Source organism: Lepus europaeus, chromosome 10, assembly GCF_033115175.1.
Source record: "Lepus europaeus isolate LE1 chromosome 10, mLepTim1.pri, whole genome shotgun sequence".
NCBI classification, from domain to species: Eukaryota; Metazoa; Chordata; class Mammalia; order Lagomorpha; family Leporidae; genus Lepus; species Lepus europaeus.
In genome coordinates, this window is record NC_084836.1 from 13,437,089 (window position 1) to 13,454,835 (window position 17,747).

Genomic DNA, 17,747 nt, shown 5'->3' on the forward strand with positions numbered 1-17,747 from the left:
CGCTGGCTGGCGTACTTCCGCTGCGGCGGCTGTGCGGGCGCCCTCAGGAGTGCCTGACAGGACGTGGGGGCTGGAAAGTCGCCGCCGCTCAAGGGCCTGCTCCTTGCCCCATTTCTGCCGTGGCACTTTCCTGAGAAAACTTGTGGGCTGAGACTCCTTGGATTGAGCCGCGGCTCCGGTTAACTTGCTCCTGCCACAGCAAAATGTGAAGAAAGAGTTTACGACAGGAGGGTCTGTGTCGGAGACTGGGTAGCAGACAACCCGGAACTTAGCGCCTGAAAGCAGCAACCACAGGACGTTTGGGGGTGACCTGGCAGGGTCGCCCTACCTCAGGGTCTCTTGAGACGTGGGCCGGGGCCACTATCGTCTGAGGTGGACATGGGCTGGAGCGCCGACCCCCGGCGACGGCTCACGCTCAGGCCTTGGCGGCGGCCTCGGCTTTCCCCCCGAACGGCCCATGCGCGCCAGCTGGCTTGCCTCGGAGGGAGAAGTCCAAGAGAGAGACCAAGTCAAAGCCACCGTGTCTCTTATCCCACACCACTGCTTCTGCCTTCTGGTCACAAACCCAGCCCCTCAGCGTGGGAGCATCAACCCAGAGGCGTGAATACCGACAGGGTTGATTGGGGGGTCCACCAGGGATCATCCTGGGGATTCTGACAGTTATGATGACGATAACTTAGGCGAGGGACTGGAAGTCATCGAGTCTGATCCTTGGGTGAGGACCGCGGTCCAAATGATTGCACATGTACGTCTCTGCCAACAGGTGGCAGCACTTGTCCACATCCTGGCTTTCCTTCTGCGTATTGATGACTGATCACAGCCTAAGTGCCAGAAACTGAGAAACCAAAGAGCCATGTTCCTGCCCTGGCCATGCCGTTTGTGGTTTAGTGAATCATTTTGTGCAGCAGAGTGAAAAAAAAAAAGTGGCTTTTGTTTAATAGAGATAAGTATAGTCCAAGGGATTGGGGTAGGTGGAGGAGAGTTGCCCAATAGACTTTATAGTAGCAAGCAGTATAGGCTTGAGGAAGGGTGTTAGGACCGGGGTGACAGTTTGGACACAGTCTAGAATGTATGGGAGGCCACTAAAGCGTTTGAAGCCAAGGAATCTACTAGAAGCTAACTCTGACTGACTACACAGTAAAGGGGTGACTCTACAGGGAACTGAGGGAAGACTGGGAAAGTAGTGCCAGGCGAAGCTTCCAAGACCAAAGCTCAGAACCACGCTGTAAAACTGGCCTGGTGCAGAAACTGCTACAATTGGGATTGTAGTTGTCACACACACTACCCTGTAGGAAGCTGCTGCCACCATAGCCAGGAACCACTGGAGAATGGCTGCCATTCCTGTCATCAAGTATCACATGCTTTTGCAACCTCCTACACCAACAAAATGCCAAACTCCACAAGAGCCTGTTGCTTCATCTTGCTTACTTCCAAATCACAGGCTCACTGGAGCGCATCTAATAGAATCTAGGTCCCACACCTGAGCTTGAACTCCAAAGGAGACTGGTAGCTGGGGTGTGAACTCCTCCCTTGGGGAAGCAGGACTCATAGTATTGAAATCCACATCCTCCCCCCACAAATATGGGGCAGGCTATTCTGAAGGTGTTAGGAAGCAATGTATCTGGCAGGTGTATAATGCCAAGGGCATGCTCAGATCTGAAATGTGAATCTATCGTCTATCACTGAAGGGCGGAGGGGTAGAGATTACATCAGTTTCTTAACTTCACCACCAGTGACATTTTGGGTCACAGAGGCCTTACTGTGGGGACAGTTCTATGCATTGTAAGATGTTTAGCAGCATTCCTGAACTCTATCCACAAAATATCAGTACCACCCTCTACCTCCCAAGTTGTAAGAACCAAAGGTGCTTCATAAATTGATGAATATCCCTCTGGAGACAAAAATCACCTTGAAAACCACCAAATTTGAGACCAGCTCAGGAAGGTCTTTTGGTAACAGAGAAGAAATGAATTTGTGGAATGTCAGTGGATGGACAGGGAAAATGTCACAGAAGTAAGAATAATAGAACTTGGAAATGATTAAATTTAGAAGCTTTGACAGAGATCTCACATAATAGTGACATAAACAAAAGTTTGTTTCTCACTGAAATATCACTTTTACAGAAAACAATGCAAGACTACTGTGATGATACTCTTTGGAGACCATTTTCGGAGCCCATCTACTATAGTCTACTTCTGAGTACTACATACGCCTATGTAAGTTATCTACAAAAGTGATAATGGTCAAGAGAACATGTCAGGTGTGTTGGAAAGATTCAGGGAGATAATACCTATTTGTGCTGTTTCAGGCCACTAAGTGTGTGATCATTTATTAAGGCAACAGCAGGAGACTAGGATACCTGGGATCATTGTTGTACTCCTCTGCCTAACATGGTTCAGTTGCTGGGGTGGTAGAAATAGTCCAGTCACAGGAGTATGGGAGGATCCTGGAAGAGAACCAGAGCATCCTCAATGCACTGCTAAGATTTTGGGTAGTCTAGGGAACAGACCTCCAAACTCTGCAAGGTCTGTGAATATCCCACACCCTTTCTCACAATTATGTTCCTCCTTGAGAATTGTTTTACTTTTTGCAGGATGTCGTTTTAATGGGTGCAAGCAATAGCTACTGCAACTTTAATACTTCAGAAATTCAATTTTTTGATGGATCATTTCATGGCACACTATAAATAGGATGTCAGTTTCCTGCAAGGATCCATTTGTTGGCTCCCTTTGGCTAACATTTTTTTAAAGATTAATTGATTAATTAATTAATTTGAAAGTCAGAGTTACAGAGAAGCAGAGAGAAAGAGAAGTTCTAGCAGTGGCTAGAACTGTGCTGATCTGAAGCCAGGAGCCAGGAGCTTCTTCCAGGCCTCCCACGTGGGTGAGGAGCCCAAGTACTTGAGCCATCTTCTACTGCTTTCCCAGGCCATAGCAGAGAGTTGGATCAGAAGAGGAGCAATCCGGACTCGAACTGGTGCCTTTGGCTAATTTTTTAAATAAGTGTTTAATTTCAGGGCCAACGCTGTGGCGCAGTGGGTTAATGCCCTGTCTTGAGGCGCCAGCATCCCATATGGATGCCGATTCAAGACCTGGCTGCTCCACTTCTGACCCAGCTCTCTGCTATGGCCTGGGAAGGCAGTGGAAGATGGCCCAAATCCTTGGGCCCCTGCACCCATGTGGGAGACCCGGAAGAAGCTCCTAGCTCCTGGCTTTGGATCAGCGCAACTCCAGCCATTGCGACAAGTTGGGGAGTAGACCATCAGATGGAAGATCTCTCTCTCTCTCTCTCTGTGTGTGTGTGTGTGTGTGTAATTCTGACTTTCAAATGGATAAATCTTTTTTTAAAAAATAAGTGTTTAATTTTTCGAACAGTTTTAAATTTATAAAATTATTGTAGAGAGTTCCCATATACTAGTGTTCCCTATAAACAGTTTAATGTGGCACATTTGTGACATTTCTACTAACTGAAGTTCCTACTTTATTTGCATTTTCTGTTTTGTACCTACTGTTCTTTTTCAGTTCTAAGATCCCACCCACATTACATGTAGTCATCATATCTCCTTGGACTCCTCTTGGTTGTAACAGTTTCTTAGATTTTCTTTGCTTTTCATTACCTTGACTGTTTTGAGGAGCACCCATCAGGTACTTTATAGGTTGTTCCTGAGTTGACATTTGTCTGATACTTATCTCATGGTTAGATTGAGATAATGTGTTCTTGGGAGGAAGACCACAGAGATAAAGTGCCTTTCTTGTCACATCACATCAGTAGGACTTACCAGCAGTATGACTTGTTGCTATTGTCAACCCTGGTCATTTGGCTTTTCCACTGCCGCTCTCTTTGTCCCCTTTCCATATCAAAACCTTCAGAAGAAAGTTACCATGTGCAGCCCACACTTAAGCAGTAGGACTTAACCATTCCACCTGCTAAAGGTTGGAGCATCTGCATAAATTATTTGGATTTTTCTACACAATAATATCAGTATAGAATTATGAATATTTTATGAGCAATTTGTTGTTGCTTAGTTTTGTCCACTGTGGGAGACCTTTCTGTTGACATCTATTCATTTGAAATCACTGTGGATTTTTGTTCACTTTCTTGTTTTGTTTTTGAATACTTTCTTAATTTCTGGCCCTACAAGACGCTGCTGAATCACTTGGTATATTTCCTACCCAATCTTCAAATCAGCCATTTTTCCAAGAGGCCCTACCTGGCTCCTTTTATCGGAGAATGATATTAGAAACCAAGATCTGGGTGTTTGGTGTGCTAATTGTTATGGGAGTGTCATTGCTTCTGTGCCTCAGCTGACAGAGCAAAGAGATAAATTTGTATGTGTGTGCTATATCTATAAACTGTGTGTGTGTGTGCGTGTGTAGCTAAGCATAAGATCATTCTGATGTTTCCACTACCAAGTGAGTCATACACTAGTCTCCTCTTTTGCAACCATGAGAAACCTGGCTCCAGCCATCCACCTTCTATTTACTTAATTGCTTAATTCTAGCAAATATGTATAGTGGTTTCAGAATTGTTATCCTATGCCCATGCAGGAAACAACATTATCAACTAGAGTACAATGCTTATATACAGTTCCTGTTACATTTAGTTTTACAGACTACTCATTTCCAAAGTTTGTTATGTCAGCACTTTATTCCTCCATGCCCTTCAGTTAGGATGTTTGCAATACATTTAGAGTCTTCTGTCAAATATATATACATTAAGGTTTAGAGGCCAGCGCTGTGGCATAGCAGGTAAAGCCACCGCCTGTAGTGCTGACATTCCATAAGGGCGCCGGTTCAAGTCACTTCCAATCCAGCTCTCTGCTATGGTCTGGGAAAGCAGTAGAAGATGGCCCAAGTCCTTGGGCTCCTTCACCTGTGTGGGAGACCCAGAAGAAGCTCCTGGCTCCGGGCTTTGGATCAACGCAGCTTCAACCATGGCAGCCAATTGGGGAGTGAACTAGTGGATGGAAGACCTCCCTCTCTCTCTCTCTCTGACTCTCCTTCTCTCTGTGTGTAACTCTGACTTACAAATAAATAAATCTTTAGGAAAAAAACTGTTTATATTTTGGAGGCTGGCATTGTAGCATAGTGGGTAAAGCTGCCACCTACAATGCTAGCATCGCATATTGGTGCCAGTTCAAGATCTTGCTGCTCCACTTCCAATCCACTTCCCTGCAAATACACTGAGAAAGCAGTGGAAGATGACCCAAATGCTTGGGCCCCTGTACCCACATGGGAGACCCAGATGAAGCTCTAGGCTCTTGGCCTCATCCCAGCACAGCCCTGGCTGTTGTGGCCATTTGGGGAGTAAACCAGCAAATGGAACTCTCTGTCTCTCTCTGTTTTCTCTCTCTCTAACTCTGCCTTACAAGTAAATAATTTTTTTAAATGGTTTATGTTTTTTAAAGATTTAATTATTTATTTGAAAGTCAGAGTTACACAGAGAGAGGAGAGACAGAGAGAGGTCTTACATATGCTGGTTCATTCCCCAATTTGTCACAATGGCTGATGCTGCACTAATCTGAAGTCAGGAGCCAGGAGCTTTTTCCAAGTCTCCCACGCAGGTGTAGGTGCTCAAGGACCTGGACCATCTTCTACTGCTTTTCCAGGCCATAGCAGAGAGCTGGATTTGAAGTGGAGCAGCTGGGACTCGAACCGGTGGCCATATGGGATGCCAGCCCTGCAGACGGTGGCTTTACCCACTAAGCCACAGTGCCAGCCCCAGCGTTAATGTTTTGAGCTCTAAAGTTCTGTGAGTTTCAGTAAATGCTTAATGTCATGTATTCATGATTATAGTATAAAACAGAATAGTTTCACCATCCTAAAACATTCCCTATTCTTCAATCTCCTTCAGTACCAACAGCAACAATACCTGAATGACTGATATCTTTAGTTTTCTTTTGCAAAATGCTATATAATTGGAATTTTACAGAGTATAGCATTTTCTGCCCTCATGACTAGCTTCTTTCATTAGCAATATGTGTTTAGGATTGAGTCATGCCTTTTGTGGCTTCATAGTTCGTTTCTTTTTGTCAGTGAATAGCAGTCACCCTGTGAACGTAACGTACCACAGTTTGTCCATCCACTCATCTACCGAAGGCCATCTTGGTTGCTTCCAGGTTGAGGCAATTACGAAGAAAGCTGCCATAAACATTCGTGTGTAGATTTTTTTTTATTTCACAGATAGAGTTAGACAGTGAGAGACAGAGAGAAAGGTCTTCCTTCCATTGGTTCACCCCCCAAATGGCCGCCACAGCTGGCGCTGTGCTGATCCAAAGCCAGGAGCCAGGTACCTCTTCCTGGTCTCCCATGTGGGTACAGGGGCCCAAGCACTTGGGCCATTCTCCACTGCCTTCCCGGGCCACAGCAGAGAGCTGGACTGGAAGAGGAGCAGCCAGGACTAGAACCCGGCACCCATATGGGATGCCGGCGCCACAGGCGGAGGATTAACCAAGTGAGCCATGGTGCCAGCCCCTCGTGTGTAGATTTTTATGTGGAGCTAATATTCAATTCAGTTGGATAAGCTTTCAAATCAGTAGGAGTGTTATTAATCAGTCCTATGATAAGACCATATCTATTTTGCTAAGAAACTTCCAATCTCCAAAGTGTCTGTACCATTCACATTCCCACGAATAATGAGTGAGAAGTTCCTCGCTTTGTATCCTCACCATCAGCTCATGTTGTCAGCGTTGTTATCTTTTTAGCCATTCTAATAGATGTGTCATGATATCTCATTATTTTAAGTTATAATTCCCTAATGGCAATTAATGCTTAGCATCTTTTCATAGGTTTATTTGCCATCTATTTATCTTCTTTGGTGAGAGGTATGTTCAGATCTTTTGCATACTTTTTAGTTGAGTTTTTGTTTTCTGTTGTTGAGTTTTTTTTCTAGTTCTCTTTTTTTATTTTTTTGGACAGGCAGAGTGGACAGTGAGAGAGAGAGACAGAGAGAAAGGTCTTCCTTTTCCATTGGTTCACCCCCCAATGGCCACTGCGGCCAGCGCAGTGCAAGGCTCAAGGACTTGGGCCATCCTCCACTGCACTCCCAGGCCACTGCAGAGAGCTGGCCTGGAAGAGGAACAGCCAGGACTAGAACCCGGGGTACCAGCACCGCAGGCGGAGGATTAACCTATTGAGCTGCGGCACCTGCCAGAGTTTTTTCTAGTTTTCTAGATGAAATTCAAATAGCTTTGCATGACAAAATCCCTTCACAATCCAGCTAGAAGTCACTTTTTCCAATGTACCCAATGACCCCTACTAACACCTCACTACACAATGCCTCTCCCCCTTTTCCCCTTGTATCCTCCCCCACCAAGTTGGCTTGCACACCTTGGTGCTTTCACCTATGATGATTCTTCTACCTGGAATACCATCTTTTTTCTAGACAGAGTGTGTTGTTTCTTCTTTTTGCTCCAAGAGCATTGGGAACATACTCTTCAGTGTTATCCATATCATCGTATTGTACTTTCTATACTTGATCTTAGCCAAAAGGCCGAGAAGCGATGTACTGTACCACCAGTCTTTCTCCAGTCCTAGGTTGTGAATTTCTCAAGGAGAAAAAACAGATCTTAGCCATCTTCAACAACCCTCATCCCCCAGCTCTGGTTCAAGGACTAGTTAAGCAAAATTCAAAATTACATGAAGCTATGCATGCTTTGTTTATTAATTTTTAATATGTCTGGAAAAAGTCCTCATCCTGACTCTACCAGAAAGAGTCTAGTTGACCTTAGATTAGGATGTTTTCTTATAAACCCGGTCCATTTTCCTAAACCTTGAGCTTTAATCTACATATCAATTGTTCTCACACTTTAGGTTCTATCAGAATCACATAGGGGAGCTATTTTTTTTTTTTTTTAACTATTAAAGAGGGAGAGAAACAGCATCCATCCACTGATTCACTCCTTGATTGCCTGCAATGGCTGAGACTGCCTAGAGCCAAAGCAGGGAGCCAGGGACTCAATCTGGGTCTCCCATGTAGATGGTGGGGACTCAACTATTTGAGTCATTACCTATTGTATCCCATGGTCTGCACCAGAATCAGGATCCAGAAATCAAACCCAGGTACTCCAATGTGGGACACAGGGATCGTAACCACCAGGCCAAATGCCTGTCTCCAAGGAGCTTTTGAAAACACATTGCTGAGTCTCACCTTCCAGGTTTCTTATCTAGCAGACCTGGAAATAATTTGAAAATTTGCATTTCTAATTATCCCCAGATGGTACCACACTTGGAGAACCACTGGTTTATACCATATAGTCTTTGTTGTTGTTGTTGTTGTTAACATGAATAAAAGATTTTGAGTAGCTGTGCTTGGTGAGAAGTTGAAATAGGCCCTTTAAAATGTTGTGTGGAGAAGTTAAAACCATGCAGGTTAAGAACCTCCAGAAGTTGTTGAAACTTCTAAAACCCTAGCCATGAACCAAATGAAGATATCTGGAACCTGTTGAGAAAAATAAATTATGGTCTTGGACGGCAACTACAACAGTTCTATCTGTAAACTTTGGTATTATTTGAATCTTTTAACGCAAGAATATTCACTTTTTGTTGGTTAAATAAGAAAAATGTTATTAGCAATGTTTGTGTCTAATTCCTAAGGGAAATTTTGCTTTCTACTCTAAGAGTAGATAGAATAATATAGTACAGTCACACATCACTTACTATCAGGGATACGTGTGAGAACTGCATCGTTCATCATTGTGTCATTGTCCAAGTAAGATAGAGTGAAACCTAAGTGGTGTAGGTCAATTACTTGATGTGGCCCTCGATGCAGTCATGAGATAAAGTAAGCATATGATATTTGTGAGGCTGCTTCCAGCGTTACATGGCACATTATTTTACAGTCAACTTTTTTTTTAAAGTAGAAGGAATATATTATAAAATAACAATAAAAGCATGATACGGCAAATACATAAACCAGTATATTTTTTATCTTATCACGTGCTCTGTATAGTTGCCTTGCTCTACTTTTGTATCACTGGCAGCTGGGCAGGTTTGTTTACACCAGCAACACCACAAACTCTTGAGTAATGTGCTGTGCTACAGCAACACCGTGGCTACAATGTCAGTGGACATTATGAATAGTTTTAGTCCCATGATCATCTTCAGGGCCCACCATCCTGTGGGTATACGTGGCTATCCATTTATTTTGTGCCAAAATAAACTGATTTTTAAGATTGATTGATTGACTGATTTGAATGGTAGAGTTACAGAGAGAGATCTTCCACCTGCTAGTTCACTCCCCCAAATGGCCACAATGGCAGGGGCTGGGCCAGCCCAAAGCCAGGAGCCTGGAACTCCATCTGGGTCTCCAACATAGGTATCAGGGGCCCAAGACTTGGGCCATCTTCTGCTGCTTTCCGAGGTACATTAGCAGGGAGCTGATCTGAAGTGGAGCAGCCCAGACTCAAACTGGTGTGCATTTGGGATGCTGGCATTACAGGCAGCGGCTTAATCCACTGTGCCACAACACCAGCCTCATAAACATCTTTTAATTCCATTTTCCATAAACATTTTGAAGTACCCTTGTATATGCAATCTGTTGTTAACCAAAATGTCACTACATAGTGTGTTTCTGTGCTTAATTTTGGTGGCTTTCAGTAGTGACTTTGTCAGCAGATATTTGACAGTCTGGAGATATTTTGTCACAGCTGAAATAGAAGAAGTGGTGCTCCTGTGGTAGGGATGCTGCTAAATGTCCCGAGTGTCCCACAATGCACAGGCCAGTCCCCTACAATGAAGAGTTGTGTGGTGCAAACTGTCAGCGGGGCCAAGATGGAGAAATCCTGGTCTATCTGAATTGGACTCACACCAGTGCATCCCAAATGTGTCAGTGTAGTATCACACAATCTTGTCTGATTCTGCAGAATCTCTCATGTCTCAGAATAAGCACCCATATGTGCACTTAAAATTCACCATGAACTTAAACTCATTTTGAACTGTAGTCATAGCATGCAGTGTCCTTTTAGGTAACTGCTAATAGTTGAAGGGACTGGGGTGAACGGGTTTGTTTATTTTTCAAAACCAAGAGGCAGTCACTGTTGAAAAGTCTTCCAAAGAGCAACTGGCAGAAGAGGCTACGGCTTGAGTCAGTCATTGGTGACCACCCAGGACTGTCATCACACAAACCTCAAGGGAGTGTGACCTGGGTCAAAGTAGGGAGGGGAGGGGAAGCTACTGCCAGGTGAGAGAATCATCCTGCCAGAATTCCCCCCAGCCCTTCCAGAGGGAACCAATGGCCCACTCATCTTTCTCAAGACCCACACAAATTCCAGGCAGCTCCTCAAGTTAGGAATAAACTAGTGAGTTTGAACAAACACATAAATCTGTGTTACTCATACAGAATCAATTAGCAACTGGAAAAACCAGATGGGTTGCCTAGCAACAGCATCCTTCCCCCCCCCCCACTACCTTCTGCATACCCTGGGCTATGTGTTGCCCTTCAGTGACCTTTCTGAAAAGGCAACATAGTACAGTGGTTAAAAGGGCAGACTCCTGGAACAGAACACCTGGGTCCCGAATTCTGGGTCCATGACTTAATAGCTGTGAGGGCAAGTTTTGATCAGCTTAGGCAAGTTTCTCAATTGTTCAATCTTCCCAATTATAAAATGGAGATAGTACAAAGGTACTTCAAAATGTTCATAGAAGGAGCTGGCATTCATCCTAGGAATTAGGATGCTTGTGTCCCATATCAGAGTTCCTGGGTTTGATACCCAGCTCTAGTTCTTGATTCCAGTTTCCTGCTAATTACTTGAGCCATCACTGTTCCCAGGAGGCAACAGTGATGGCTCAAGTAATTGGATCCCTACCACCCATGTGGGAGACCTGGATTAATTCCTGGCTTCTGGCACTGGTCCCAACCCAGGCCTGACCATTGCCAGCATCTGGGGTGTGACTGGCAAATGACAACACTCTGTCTCTCTGTCTCTTTGTCTCTCTGTCTCTCAAATACAGATTTTTATTTTTTAGTTTGTGGGAAATATAAGTTTATTTCTTTTCAAAACCATACATTGTTTTTTCATAATAGTCACTTTCTACAAACTTTTTGAAAACCTTTGATAAGCATGGATTTCAAAATATTTTTCACCAAAATTAACTTTTTTTTTACTCAATTTTCCATAAACTTTTGAAGTACCTTCTTATTGGTTCCTAGTGAAGTATTGATGGGGAGTTAATGTATTATTGATATCCAGAGTCTAGTAAATGTTCAGTAATGTTAGTGTTCATTTTTTGTCTATCTCTTATATACCTCTTCAGGGTTACTTTTGAACTGGATTTCACCAGCACTAACATTAGGAGGCAACAAGTGATCAGAACTCAAAATGTCTTTTATTCTAAAACTGCCCTCTCTGGTCCATCACCCCATGTTTACAGAATCCCTGTCCCGTCCCACTTTTGTCTCCTATAAAGAGTAACACTATTTGTCTTCCATGCTCAAAAAATGTCTGACATTCAGTTAGCTTCTTTCTATGCAGGAAGAGCCCACACACTCTAGAAACCAAAAATGAGGCATGCTCAATTTCTTAGTGCTACAACTCAACATATTTCTTTAATGAACAATTATCTTTATGTAGGTAATTACGATTTTTCTCTTGTAGATGTAGTTAAATATGTGCCTTGATCTGCAGAGGCAAGTACACTGTCAGCAGTTAGTAAGTGAAATAATTAATCTTACATTCTAGATTGCCATTATAAGTAGACTGACCAAGCAGGAATTCCCAGCAAATCTTTAGTTAAATGTGGAAACCTAAATTAAATATTAGAACTGGATAAAGTGCTGCTGGCTTTTGTTATGATTGTTTTTAATAATAAATTTGGCAAATCTGCCCTAAAATGATTTCTTGAACAGAAAGGATGCCTGATGAGCTAATTTCTAATACCTCCTCCAAATGGAATTTGGAAGAACAGAGCCTTAATCTCTTAGATCTTTGTTTCCCAAACTCCAATTATGTGAGACCCCCTTTTTTTTTTAAGGTCATTGTATGTCCCACATAAGTTGTACTGTTGTTTACTTTTTTTCCAACCAATCAACTCTTCTTAAAAATGTTTATAAATTTGTTTAAAAGAGAAGTGCTGTGTAAATGAAAAACTCTGCTTATTTCCAAGTATATAAGATAACTATAACAAATATATATGGTTTGCTGTCTATATTCATGGGTCCCAAATCCATGGATTCTGCATCTGTTGACTAAACCAAGTGTGCATAAAAAAATCCAAAAAAAATTGCATCTGTACTGAGACAGTTTTTCTTGCCCTTATTCTCTAAACAATATAGTATAACAACTATTTGCATACCATTGACATTGTCTTAGGCATTATGAGCAATCTAGAAATTATTTAAAGTGTACAGAATTGTGTAGGATTTACACTAATGCTATGCTACATTATATTAGGGCTTTGAACCTCAGCAGATTTTGGTGTCTGTAGGGGTCCTAGAACCAATCCTCCCAAGATAGCAAGGGACAATGTACCATGAATACTAAACCTTATATACATCTTAAAAAATACATGGTGTTTAAAATATTCTTTAAGTCATAAGGAAATATAAGCAATAATGTAGTTGATTTACTGACACTGTATAAAAAAAACCTTTTTATGTGCTGCCTCATTTAATTTAATTCTCAGAGTGATTCTTCAAAGTAAATGTGATCTCCATTTTTGCAGATGATGCGTCTGAGAACCAGAAGAGTGAAATAATTTGCCTAAAGTTGGGGTATTGGAATGACCAGGACAGGTCCAGACAAGAAAAGACCACTGAGAGGAGGGATCTCCACATTTTACATTCTCTCTCCTCAGCCTTTATGCAAGCTGTTCATCCTAAGAATTCCCCCTAAATCCTGTGATAGAACCCCAGGATACACAACAATGACTAAAGGAGGATTTTCACCAAGATCTGGTTAGATGTTCAGTTCTTTTATAATACTTATTTCCATGAGGAAAGATATTGTTAGAATATTCAGCTTCTTTCTAAATCTAGCAGCTCCTACAGCACTTGTGTATGAATATGAGATACAAAGGAGAATCTGGGCAAGAACTCGCCTTTCTGAGTAAAGTAATGGGGTGGATGCTGGTAAAAGTGGGAGCAAGGGAGGATAGTGGAGCCAAGAGGCTGCTCTGCAGAGGAGAGAGAAGAAAGAGATCTACGTACGTAGAGAGAGGGAATGAAAGCTAAGAGAGATGAAGCAGCAACTGGTGTTTCTCTGGTGGGTATCTTCACCCAGGATACCAAGCAAAGGACAGACATATCTTAGAAGTAATTTATGAAATTCTTTCACATATGGTTGTGATGTCATTTGGCTCCTTCCATGCCTGATTCTGTATTTATTTTTCTAATGACCTGAAAATAGTCACAGCACAATTTCAAGTGTTTATCTGTGAAGCCCCTGAAATTATCTCCCATACCTCTAGTGGCATATGCCCCTTGGGAAGCTGCCACAGATGACCTCATTCATTTCTGGACAATGACTCGGAAATTCGTGTCTCCAGCCAACCTCTCCACCTACAGAACTCCAGCTACACTCACCTGCCATCACCATTTCAATGTCTAGCACTATTATTTCTGCCCTCACTCCATTCCAGACACACTGGCCCACCTTTGCTGTTCCCTCTACCTTTTTCCTACAGGCTTTGTCTGCCTGGCTTCTAATGGACATATCTCAGCTCCTCAGGGATGCCTGTCTAGACATCCTAACAAAGTAAGCCCACCTCCCTCAGCGCCATCACCCTACCAAAGTACAAGACCATCCCACTAACCACATTCCTTTATTCCCTTCATAGCACATGGGACAGTTTATACATTTTTGTTTATTTTGTTGTTTGCCTATTTTGTGTCTCCACATGGACAAGGATTCTTTTTCTGCCGAAGAGGATTGTACACATAATAAGCAGTCAGTGGAAATTTCTTGTTGAATGAATAGATTGATCCGTGGTGCTTGACTCTTAATGATTCTGTGATGAGAGTCTGCAGGCTCCTAGCACCATTGATACAGCTACATACTTGTGAATAAAATTTATGGCTCTTTATAGTTTTAATAGCACATTCCCATATGTTATCAATGTCTTTCTTCATCAGAACCTATCAAGTACAAACTGTTTTTATCCTCATGTACTCCCAAGGAAACTCAGACTAAGTAGGTAAATATAACTTGAAGTCCATAAGAAATCTGAAATACCAGAAATATGGATAATGCCAAATGAAGTTTCCTCCTGTTCTTACTAGGGTCACCAACCTTTCTGATTTGACCAGGACTGGCCTGGTCCTGAGAAAGCCAGAAAGACTGGGCATCCTGTCTTACCGAGTGAATTGTACATAAGGCATGAGATGCTTCATGGAATCAGATCCCTGGCCATCCAAAATATGCATTGACTGAAATACAGGGGAAAAGTTTGGGGACAGAGTTTGGGCTCTAAAAGATATCAAGTTACATAGTACTTGATGAGCCCACCCAACTTACTTCAAGGGAGTGCTGGGACAGGAAATAATTAACATTCTGGAAAGGTAGAGGCCCTTAGAGATACTATCTGTTATCCTACCTTGAAAATAAAGCCTGGATATCAACCACGTGCTTTCAGACTCCAACTGATTGATGATCCAGCAGAAGTACAAGGGATATTCTGGGCAGTGGAGAGATGGGGACCCTGATTTGGAGAAACTGGCTCATTGCCCAAAAAGGATAACTCTTCCTCTTTAATTCAACATAATTTAACAACACCCTTTTCCATATTCTTGAAGTCTTGACTTAATCATTTTGGGAAAGTCGCCATAGCAATTTCCCAAGTGTGGTGTATGTGTGCATCTGTGTGTTTTGCAGGAAGGTAATTATCGCTTAGGTAGTATTGTCTGTTCATCTCGAGAGAGACTGCAGTGTTCATTCATGCCATTGGGTAATTGTAGTGAAGCAATTATGTATCACATTTTGAAAGAGGCATTTAAAAAAATCTACCACTGAGATGATTCAGACTTAATTATCTCAGCATTTTAACAGCTGACTTCAAGGCTCAAGGTAAAGAACACACTTCAGCTTGGAAGGCAGAAGGAATCAAAGATCTGCCCAGCTTGGACACGTCCTCCACTTGAGGTAAGAATCATGGAAAAATTTCAGGACTATGCCAGGGCACGATCTCCACACAGAGATCCCTCACTGGAGACATGCAGGATCGGGTAAGCTGCCTTGAACTCTCAGCTGTCACATATCCTCAGTTGTTACTATGGTCTGCCTAGGTTTTACTATGCTTTGCTTGTTTGATTTATGTCACTCTTGCCCACCTAGAAGCTTCTTAGGCAAGAGGCTTAGTGAAAAAACAGAAAAGTCAATGTGGACCATACGTAGAATTTTACATTATGGAGCAATGTGAAGAGGATGCTTGGTGTTCTGGACTTAGTTTTGCTTCTGTCTCTGAGGGGACCCAGCACAGTGGCAGGAAGTTCTGTCTTACCTCCTGGTTAGTGTGGTTTGGACTTAGGAGCTATTTCAATCTCTGTGCTTTGGAATTGGGTCTTAAACCATATCAGTGACCTAGATCCTGCCAGAGCAAAACTGCAATCCCACTTACCTGAATTGTTAAGTTTACTGGAGATAAGCATGGAATTTTGGCAGGAATGACTTGGCAGGATTTTCAAGATCCTTTACCATTATAGATCTTGCTATAAAATCAGATGTAAGGGCTGACAGTTCCTGGAAATATTCTTCAGTTCTGCCCATATTCCAGACCTGTTGATTTAGACTTCTCATGGACAGTAATTTGTTCTTAACCAACAAATTGAAATATCCTTACAGCCTAGACTTTTTAAACCCTTTTGAACTTAATTCTTCAACCCATGCCTCTGCTTTGAAGGCTACATTTCACCCACTCATCACTCCCTGAATCAGTTTTTCCAGTCTATCCAAGTGGTAGGGGTGAGCCTATCTGTGAGTCTTGGGAATTTGCTAAATTGTACTGATGTTTTCTTATTCAGGCAAGGGAGATTTAATTTAGGAGTGTTTTTCTGCCTGTATATTAGTAAGGAAACACAATGACTACCAAGGTTTTGAATCTTGGAAAGAAGCAATTCCTCGGAAGCAACAAAATAGGTAACTAGCTAGTAGGGTTTTAAAGTCATCTACATCCTTTCTTTTAACAGGCAACTGGCCCTGTCCTTACTTGTCAGCCAAATTACTTAACCTCTTAGGAGTCATCACCTTGCTTGACAAGGTTCCTTTCCTCTCTGCCCATAAATTATCGTCCCAACCAAACAATTCAACCGAAAGTCATGTACAATCCATCCCTTGGTACCCTAGTAATTTCATTCCCTCATAAAATTTCAGAGGAAAATTATATTTTCCCATCTGCAGTTTTGGGTCCTTGGATCTCCATGAAAGTAACCACTCTGGAAACATCCTTTAACCAAAAAAGGAGAACATATTTGACTGCTAGAAAACATTTCAAACACCGTATATGACCAAGAAGCATCCTGTTGCTTGAAATTTTCCAGATGCTTCTTGATTTTTTCCACACTGAAGATGGCATCAAGCAACTCCTATTTAAAACCCCCAAAGAAATAAGTCATTCAATGAAAAAAGTCAGCAGCTCTAGAATTAGGAGCCAGAGAAAAGGGTTTGAGCCCTGGCTGACTGACTTACGTGAGATCCTAGACAAGCTACTCCATGTCCATGTGCTTAAAATGGGGGTAGGATAATAATGCCCACTGCAAGGAATTGTGAGCATTTTAAGTGGCAAAAAAATACAAATTTATTATTTTCATTGTTTTCCATTAATGAGTCCTATCACTGGTTCGGTTTACTATGCTGTTTCATTTTGGAAATGGATACACACACAATGAGATGGTCAATTAGAAAATATTTATTGAAGCCCTACTATGTGCTAGGCAGAGAGATAATTTCTGCTTATTTAATTTACATGCAATTTAGTGAGTAGAAATGTTTTGGTCTGACTTCTTTCCTGCTGCTTTCCACTGCTATGAAAATATGTTGCTCTTTAAGAAAAATCCCTGTGAGGTCTGCCTCAGCAACAGATGTCCTCTTAGAACTCTCCACATCCGGTGGTGCTAGCATGACTGCATACCCAGCATGGCCTCGTCATTTGTTAAAATGTGGAAATACTTCTATTTCAGCTATAACTAGCCATGAAGCTGAGCCTCAGCCATGATCCCCTCATGCCCATAGTCCCATCCATTTCTGGACCCCTTGACCACCCCCTAGGACAACAAAAGGATCAGAAAAGGCCTTGTACAGCAGGGGCCACTAGACTCAGCCCCTGCAGGGGGGACCTGCTTCCATGCTCTCTGAGTACAAGATGTTAATACCATCCTACATCCCAAAATATAAAAATTTCATGCCACCTTAATTCAACTCTTCATGTTTCCTGGAACCAACTCTCAGCGTACTCACTGCTTGGCTAGAGACTCTCCTCTCCTACCTGAGTTTCTTTCTCTCAACTCCCACTCCGACTCCTCTATGCTTCCCTTGGCATTGTCTGCACCCTGACTGCCCTCAAGTCGCCCACCCCTAGCCTTGCCTCCAGCACTGCTGTCCACATCCTTTCTGTAGTGTTCTGTAGATCTCAAACAACTCTGTAGGGATCAAACTGGCCATGCCAATATTAAAATATTGAAATGCCTCTGTATCTAATGGTAAAGAGCCACTACTCTGCATGGACCCCTACTCTCAGAACCCCAACTATCCTGTCTGTCCTCCCCGTGACCCAGTCCCCAATTTCTGGCACCCTACTCCAGGACTTCGGCCAACATCTATT

At 42.5% G+C, this 17,747-nt stretch overlaps 1 protein-coding gene across 3 annotated transcripts in view; it reads left to right on the plus strand.

Moving 5' to 3' along the window:
• Positions 1 to 48: 48 nt before the first annotated feature.
• The window catches only part of BPIFC (BPI fold containing family C), a 60,496-nt gene continuing 42,797 nt past the window's right edge, over positions 49 to 17,747 (plus strand). The window contains exons 1-3 of one of the 3 annotated variants that reach the window (XM_062202955.1): positions 49 to 2,013; positions 2,124 to 2,216; positions 12,660 to 15,073. The gene's annotated coding sequence lies outside the window, so the exon portion shown is untranslated. The remainder of the gene's footprint in view (positions 2,014 to 2,123; positions 2,217 to 12,659; positions 15,074 to 17,747) is intronic. The other 2 variants (XM_062202956.1, XM_062202957.1) reach the window with 2 other exon arrangements.